Below are 9,252 nucleotides of genomic sequence, written 5' to 3'. Positions count from 1 at the left end.
TTACTTCTTTGAAGACTAATTGGTTATTATTTTTGCCTAAAGAATGTAGAAGACAACATACGCCATTTACCTTATTTCGATACATATTTACTGCTTTAAACTTCCACTCTATTACAGTAAGGCATCTTGAAAATTAATTGAAAGCAGAATTTAAATAAACATGAGTCTCTACCCACTTTAACTGACTTAAGTTTTATGCCAGATGGGATATCTTCAGAAGTTCATGATTTTGACCACAGCACAAAGTATTTAATCTACTAACCTTTAGAGAATTTATGTTGGCTGAGACTTTTGATATGTGATATTTATGCTGAGACAACTTCATCCATTTTCTCTGTCAATCAATAAACAATCTACTACTACCTTCTTCAAATATAGGCTTCTTCAAAGAAACAATTTAATAATATATAATAATAATTTTATTATTTTTATTTATTAATTGTATTATTATCACAATTATAGTAATAATAATAAAATAATTATAATAATACTATTCATTTATTATAATAATATTTATATTAATAATATAACATTATAGTAATAATAATATAGGAATAGATGTCATTTATCTTATTTCATTCTCACCAATGACCCATAATGTGGGCATTTTATTATCACCATTCTACTGATGAGAAAACTTGGGCACAATATGAACATTGTTCATCCCATACTTCTAGAAATGATGAACTCTTTACCTATACATGTGTTCTTTCTGCTTATTCATCCCACAAATTCACTTTTCAAGACCTGAATCAAGTGCTGCTTCCCCCATGAGGCATTTAACAGAGCTTACATGCAGAATTAGTCACCCCTCCACAGTGTCTCTGTTATATGCTGCTGAGTGTTTCTATTGTTACGCTTATCACACTGTTCCAGAAATATATTCCTTTTCTATTTCTTGAACCAACTTTCCAGCAGGGAGCTTGTCTTACTCATATCTGTGCCTCCAATGCATCGTACAGTTAGCACCGCACAAAAGGATGGCTTTATAAATTAAATGTGTTTTTCCAGAAACAGAGGAAATGTCTTTTTGTCCTTCTCTCCCATCTCTTCTTCTGAGACCTTTAGCGCTGTGGGGATTCCCCAACTGAAAATTGAGTGAGATGGCCAATAGCCAATTTCCCCAGAAGCAGAAATAACCCAGGGTTGTATCATCACATCGAGAATTTTCAGCTCACAGCAAGGTCAAAGGTCAAGTTTGGGTTGAGCCGGTACAATCAATTGCTTCCCTCTTCATGTCATGAAGGGTAGTGCTTGGCTTGGGTGCGAAAGGTCAAAAATAATGACTTCATGTACGTGCACACACACATATGTATATGATGTCATTCCTGTCAGCTCAACTTATTTATCTTTTCAATTGCTATTTATTAAATGTCTTCTATATTCCATGTGTTGGGCTAGGTGCCAGGAATACAATTTTTACAAATAGTGAAAAGGTCTGATGTGGTCCCTGCCCTCATGGAGCACACAGCTGACTGGGAGGAGGACAGACATTGAAGTGATTCCATCCTCTAAAGTTATCCAGATCTGTCACATTATGATTCTTTATTCCTTGCCAGCCAGTGACTACCACATTTTATCCACCACCACAGTGTCTGTCCTGGGCTCTTTTCCTGAGCTTAGGGCTAGATATGACCAACTACATTTAGTAGCTGTGCTGCATCTCGGTGGGACAAAATCCGAAGAAAAACTATATTCACAGCTGATAACCAATATTTATTGAATAATTTTTACACACCAGGCCTTATACTTCTCCTCATTTATTGTACTGTTTAATTATCACAATAACCACTAAGGTAGGTGATATTATCAATACTGATTTAATAACAGTAATTACTAATGACATTTAGAGAGGTTAAATCACTTGTCTAAGATGACCCAGATAGTAAATTAAGGAGATAAAATTAGGACCCAGGTTGTTAGGTCTCAAAGCTCATATGCTTTCAACCATTTAACTATACTGCTTCCCTCAGTTCTAGTGGTAACAAAGGAATACAGTAAGTTACATTTATGTCAGTTTATCTTAATTTTCCAAAGCAGAACACTTTTGAGAATGAAAGAAAACAATACTAATAATTCCTCCCAGGCAGCAGAGATAAGCTAGGACCTTTTGGGCAAACTGGAGCATGTGACCATCTCTTTTGTATATATTTTTGTAGGCAATTTCGGGACTGAACCTTTAGGAATATGTAAATTTAAATGTAAAGTACTAAATGCTGTAGTTTCCTTAAATTCATAAATCTAAGGCATAACATATGACAGTATAAAAGCTAATATTTTCATGGTTCCAAGTACTTAAAGACATCTAACGCTTAGAGAAACGAGGAAATTACAAAGTACACAAGAAACCCATGTATGATCTTGAACCAACTCTCATTGCTACTGATGCTCATGCCATCGAGTTAGCAGTGGGACCTGATGATGAGTCGCAAGGCTTTATGCTCCCTTCACATTCTTACCTCCCAGTAGATAGTTGAATTCATTTGCCCATTCGTTCTTCAACATATTTGTTAAGAGCTTACACGCCATTGTGTGTGTGTGTGTGTGCGCGCATATACACACACACACACACGCACACACACACACCAGGTACTGAAGATGAACAAAGTGAGTAAGTCACGGTGCCCACCCTCCACATTTTCACGGTCAGGTGTAGGAGGCAGACACATAAATGATAACTGCAGCAGCATGATTTTCCTTCAGGCATCAGCCCCCTCTAATCCTCTGAGTTATGAAAACACTTGCTTTTCCCCATTATACATTTTTGTCCCCAAATTAAAAATGTTAGTATAACAAAGCATGTATTGCTTCACTTTCTTTTGTAATTTATAATTTATAAAACACTTTTACATAAATTAGCTCATTTAATCCTTACAATAACATTTGATAGCTTCAGTTGATAGATGAGGAAACTGGACTTTAAGTTTTCTAAGACCGTAAGGTGCAAAAACTGGTGAGTCGGGTTTTGAAATGTCAAGGTTTTCATTTACAAATCAGAGCTATACCCAAACCACATTCATAGAATGCACCAGAAGGAAATGAATAACATCCCAGAATCTACATAGTCTTCTATAAAATTAAATTAGGTTCTTTGGGCTATTGCAACTTCTCTTCCATTCATGTGGGGATTATTCTTAAAATATTAAAACAGTCACTATCAACCACTTATCTATTTATTTTAGAGACCAAATGACTCTTAGGTCAACATAAATTGGCTAATCTCAGTATTAGCCAGAAATGTCCATTTGTTAAAAGGAGAGAGAAATTACTGCAATGACAGGGGCATGATTTCTTTGTCTGGTATTCATACACCAAACACAGCCACAAATAGCATCGCTCCTGCAGGATCTGCATGTCACTCCCCCCATGACCACTCATGACAGAAGGCAAGTCCGGTGTACAAAGCTGGAGCCCTAGGTTTGAATGCCAGCTTTTCCACTTCCTTCACTCTGGGGTCTCAGTCTTCGCCCCTGCACATGAGGATAATAACAGGGAAGAGCCCTTACTTCTTTGAATTATTGCGAAGGTGAAACAGGAAAATGTAAACAAAGAATCAACAGAATGAGTAACAAGGAACCTGTACACAGACGAGGGCATTGTTAAAAGGTTGTGACACAGTTTAAAGAAAATTAAGTGCACAGATTATTCTGGATTTACAATTGCTCAATTAAAAGACCTTTTAGAGTTTACAATTCTCGTGACAAAAAGGGCTAAACACCATTGTACTTGAAAACGGTATAGTGTTTTAAAAATAAGATGGAGCTAAGCGTTAGGCAAGCCTGGATTCTAACCGGTCTCTGACGTGCATTCCCAGTGTGAGCTTTAGTAAGTTACTCAGACTCTCTGAGCTTCTTCATTCTCATCTGTGACATGGCGATAAAAAACGTCTTCCCTGTAATGAAGACTATAATAAGGACATGAGAAACCGAACAGGGAACTCCGTGACGACCGGCGCTGGTGTCATCTGTACTGTCGGCCCCCAGCATGCTGCCCAGTGTCTCCATATAGCAAATGCTCACTAGTTGACTCAGTGAGAGAACTTCGCTTATGCAGGGTGAAATGCTCAGTGCATCATCACTATTTTTAATAGCACTTGCTGGTATTAGAGATTTGGGGCTGGGGAATGGGAGAGCACATCACAGTGCCCGCAATGTAATGGAACAACTGGGATTGGCCAGGAGTCACTATGACGTACTGATCCAGGCAGGCACCTTATCATCCTAAATTTAAACGCCATCAGGAGGTGAAGGACATCCCAATAGGGCAGTGAAACTCTGCTCTGTTTGACTCTCCTTATCAGCAAGGGGAATGATATGTTCACAGATTGATTCATTGTTTCATAAATTTTCTTTTATAAGCCAAAGGCCAAGTCTAGAGCACCCATGATTGAAATCCTGTTCATCTTGCTATTTACACAGATAGCTAGACCAAAACAAATGAACAAAGAAACAACAACAAAAAAAACCTATAATTTTTGTAAAACCTGTCACTGTATCCGCAATTTCCAAAAGTCAACCCAGTCGCATTTACCAAGAAAATCCAAATTGTTGTGGGTAGAATTGGGAGAAGTCCTTATACATTCACAAAAGTAAGCCTGAGTCTTTGGACCGACTATTGGAGATAGTCCTTAAATAAGCACTTACTATGCGCCAACCACTGCATTAAATTCTTTACCTACACTAAGCTTCATATTATCTCCTTAAATTATCCAAACAACTCTGGGAGGTGTGCCTTATGATCCCACTTTTACAGATGGGTACCAATCAAGACCAGAACGAGTTGTGTATAAGTGACTAACTTCTCTACATGTGCTAAATTAAAAATAACATCGACAATGGTTTTACTTTAGTGCCCACACAATTTTCTAAGATGCTTTTTTTAAAACTCTTGTCTTTCTGTAAATAGAGGCTTTGCCAAGGTGTACTTGGGATGGGAGTGAGGCAAAGACTTTCATAATACCACATTGGAACCTCAGCCAGAACACTAAAGATCTCCAGATTGTTTTATAATCATAGTAAAATATAATTCAAAGACATTTAGGGATCCAGCTGAGATTTCACAACTGTGTACTTCTGAGAGTGTTTGCTGCCATGAAATCTTAGCAATGAAGGAGGAAATGAGAGCATGAGAGATTAATTTAGAAATTATTAATATAGAGATTAAAGACTTCATTCCTTCTTTTGAGGGTATGGCTGACTAACCAGAACTAAACGCCATTTCCACAGTATGTTTTTTAGTTCTCAGACTTTATTGGTAAGACTGAAGCTCAGTGCACAATTTGTTATCAACAAGGACCAAGTACATTGGGATGTAATTATGCCAAGATGCAAACACTCGTTAAATGTTTTGGCTCGCAGATTTTCTTGCTTACACTGGTAAACACTAAGTCATTTCCATGAATCCTCTATCTGATTGATAAATAGCCTGAGCCACTTGTCCCAGGAGTGAATATCTCTGCTTCAGAGATAATGGACGGAAAAAGTCAAGGACACATTTAAAAGTGAGGTCCAGGCCTTCTGTCCTAAACAGCACTGATTGTGATTCTGATTTGTCAGATTAATAATATCAACATCATGCTTCACAGTTCACAAAGCACGTTTATATCCAAGTCTCCTTATGTTGTTTTCCGTTAGGGAGACAAATATACAAAAAAACTGAGGGCCAAAGGTGAAAACTGACTTGCCCAAATGATATAGGTAGGAAGTAAAAGTTTAGATCCGTGATTCTCACACTTGAGTGTGCATCAGAGTTACTTGGAGAGCTTGTTTGCTGGGCTCCAACTCTAGAGTGTGTGAGTCAGCAGGTCTGGGTGGGGCCCAAGAAGCTGCATTTCTCTCAAATTCCCAGGTGATGCTGATGCTGCTACTGGCCTTCTCATTCCTAAGCCTCTTCTCTTCTCTCCAGGCCACACTTCCCGTGAATGGCAGCAGCTCCCACTGGCTCTCTCCTCCGGCCATTTCAAATCCATCTTTCCTTAAAATGTAAAAACACAGAAAGTCTTATTTGAATTCAGATCTTTACAATCGAATCTCTTCCACCTTGTTGAAACATTTTAACAAAAATGGAAAACATCTTTTTTTTTTTTTCCTGGTAGGGGAAAGAACAATTACTAATCACCGTATTAAAGACTATTTAAAGAAAAACTGATTTGACGAGAAAACTTAAACTGTCAAATGTATTGTAGCATTCATGTAAAAGGCCTCATTTTCTGAAAAGAGACAGAATGAATAAAGTGAATATATAATCTGGTTGATATTTTCATGCCCCAAATCCTGTGTAACTCTTCACAAAATGAGGAATCTGAGATATATATTTGAAAGATTCCATAGTATCTAGGAAACCCCATTATTTTCATTTAAAAAGTGATTAGCCAATTCCAAATCTCCAATATTAAACCTCAACTCACTTTAAGCCAGGGTCTCACAGCTTTAGCCCTCTTGGCAGTGGGGCTAAATTTATTTATAAATTTAAAATTTATTTCTTTGTTGGGGCAGATAAGGGATGCGGTCCTGTGCACTACAGGACGTTTAGCAGCATTACCAACCTCTACCTACCATATTCCAGCAGAACTTCCTTAGTCACAAAAACCAAAAACATCTTCAGACATGGCCAAATGTTGGGAACCATGGCTTCACGAGAAAGAAGCTAAATCTGAGTTTCTATTTTGTACCCCTGGCTGACGAGAGCATTTTGCACCCAAGATAGTTCAGGTTGTTTAATGTGGATTGAGAGATGCTAAAAAGGCCTTAAACCCAAAATATCATCTTTTCTCAGTTGCTGTTTCAGAAATCCCCCTAAATATTTGTTTTCCTTAGGCTTAACCCTACCCAATAGTTACCGTGACGTTGTTTAATGATACGGAACCCCTGGAAGTGGTAACACGCTATCACTCATGTGTCAGTGGGACCTTAGTTTAGGGACATTGCTTTGTGACATTGTGTGTGATTAATTTGGTAAATGTTCACCATATTACTGAAAAGAATACTATTTTCTCATTTCAAGGTGCATGGTTTCAATATGTAAGATATATATTCAAGAGTTTTAATTTCGTTTTTCAGAATGTTTTGTGACTTTACTAATTTTCTCTGCTTAACTGACTTATAGTTTTTCAAAAGGTATTGTGAATTCATCATTATCCAATTGCTGCTTTATAGAGTGAATCTATATGGTGTGGTTCCCACAGGTCAGTATTGCTATAGTTGTTTAATAAATTATTTATTTTGGCATTATTTCTAATAATGCTTTTTCCCTTCAATAATGCTATACTTGCCTTTTTTTGGTTAATATTTTCCCAGTATGTACTTTTCCTTCTGATGATTTTCAATCTCTTACTGTTATTATGCTTTAGTGGTGTCTCTTAGAAACAGCTTTAGGAGGATTTAATAATTTTGTTCATATATATCTATATTTTTGTTTTGTCATTTAATTTTTTGTTTTCTTTTTCCCATTACTTCTTTTTTCTTAGTGCTTCCCCCGCCACCTCCCCCCACCCCCGCCTTTCTACTTTCTTCAGATTAATGGATTTTTCTTTATTCCCTCATTCCCAACCATTAATCTTAAAAAGTCATATATATTATTTTTATACTTTAAGTAGGTACCCATAATTTTTAACTCTGTATTCAAAATTATTCTAAAGTTGGACAATATTTTTACAATCTTCTGTAACAAAACAAAAAACTTAGATCACTCATACCTTATTTTGTTATTGTTCACTAATTTGCTCTTAATTTTTCTATTAAGGTTTTAATTTAAATAAGACAGATTACATTGTAGGCAGTCCTATTTAGTTTTTTCCTCAAATCGAACTGTACTTTAGTTTTCAGTTTTTTTTTTATTCAGGTTTTTATTTTCTATGTTTTAATCTCTTTCAGATATAATAATACCTGAAATTATATAGGTATTTATACTCCTCTTTATTGTGTCTGCTAATTTTCCCTTATAGTGAGTCATTCCCTCATATTGTTTGTAATTTTTGACTGTGAGTTTATCTTGATCTGTATTTTTTTTTTTTTTTTTTTGCTTTGTTGTCTTACACGTCAGGGTACAAGTGTCTCTACATAGCACACAATATGTCCATTTTCTTCTGGTTTCTAAGATAAAGGTGTATGTGTGTGTGCGCGTGCGCGCGCACGTATGTGTGTGTGTGTGTGTGTGTGTGTGTGTGTACCAGTGCAATGTGGGAATGTACATTCCAAGGCCATACCTGCAGACAGTTTAGGCTTAAGTTTTCATATTTCATGTGGAAGGTAGGGACTTCCTTGTCCTGCCTAGAGCCCCAAGTAGATAAACATCCTTGCTGCTCTCATGACCTTGTACATGAAGGTTTTCTCCCCACACTCTTACAAAGCAAGGCAGCCCCACCAAGTTAGAACCTTGTGCAAATGCCTCGGCTCCAGCTGCACATTTTGGGCAGGCCCAAGGCCACATCTTTTCTGTCTTCTTGCCCTCCATGAACACGAAAACCCTACCTTTTAGCAATTAGGATATATCTTTCAATCCAGCCTCCCAGTCTCTCCTCTAACTGTTCATTCTGGTTTTGGGGTGTTTCTCTTTCTTTATTTTGAACTCATGTATGTTTAACTAAGCCATCTTATATTTTATCCAATGTGGTGTGTGTGTACATGTGTGTGTGGTGTGTGTACATGTGTGTGTGTGCATGTACATGTGTGGTTAGTCTAGGAAGGGGTTCTGAACTGTATCTAGCTACCATATTACCAGAATTGAAAGTACTTATACATAACCTCATATAGACAGATATGTTTGAGTATAGTTTTTGCCACTTATTAATTATGATTTACTTAACTTCTTTCTGTCTCAATTTCCTCATCCAAAAAAAAATGGAGTTTATCATACCTACTGCATTTGACAGTCATACAAATTAAATGAAATGATGCATGTAAGCTGAGCACAGCACCTGGCATAGAGTAGCCACATAATAAATTCGAGCTATTGATTAAATGAGGTTGAGTATTGTCGACAAACTTTAATTATGTTGTTGAATATATATAGCTCTACAGAATTTAAAAATTATTTCGGTTAGGTTTTTTAAATTTATTTTTAATAAACACAAACCTGTGTTTGTATATAGTATGCTTATTTTATTCTCCAGAGTCTTAAAAGAAATAAAAACCCATTTGGCTCACAGTATCTTCTTTCCGATGATATTTTAGTATCCAGAAGTCCAGAAGTTGAAAAGATAGTGACTTTGAGCCCAAATTATTTGTATACCTGCCATTTGTTTGCCAGTTTAGT

This window comes from Rousettus aegyptiacus, unplaced genomic scaffold, assembly GCF_014176215.1.
Source record: "Rousettus aegyptiacus isolate mRouAeg1 unplaced genomic scaffold, mRouAeg1.p scaffold_m13_p_2, whole genome shotgun sequence".
NCBI lineage: Eukaryota > Metazoa > Chordata > Mammalia > Chiroptera > Pteropodidae > Rousettus > Rousettus aegyptiacus.
The sequence above is the reverse complement of the archived record's forward strand: the minus strand, read 5'-3'. Positions refer to the sequence as shown.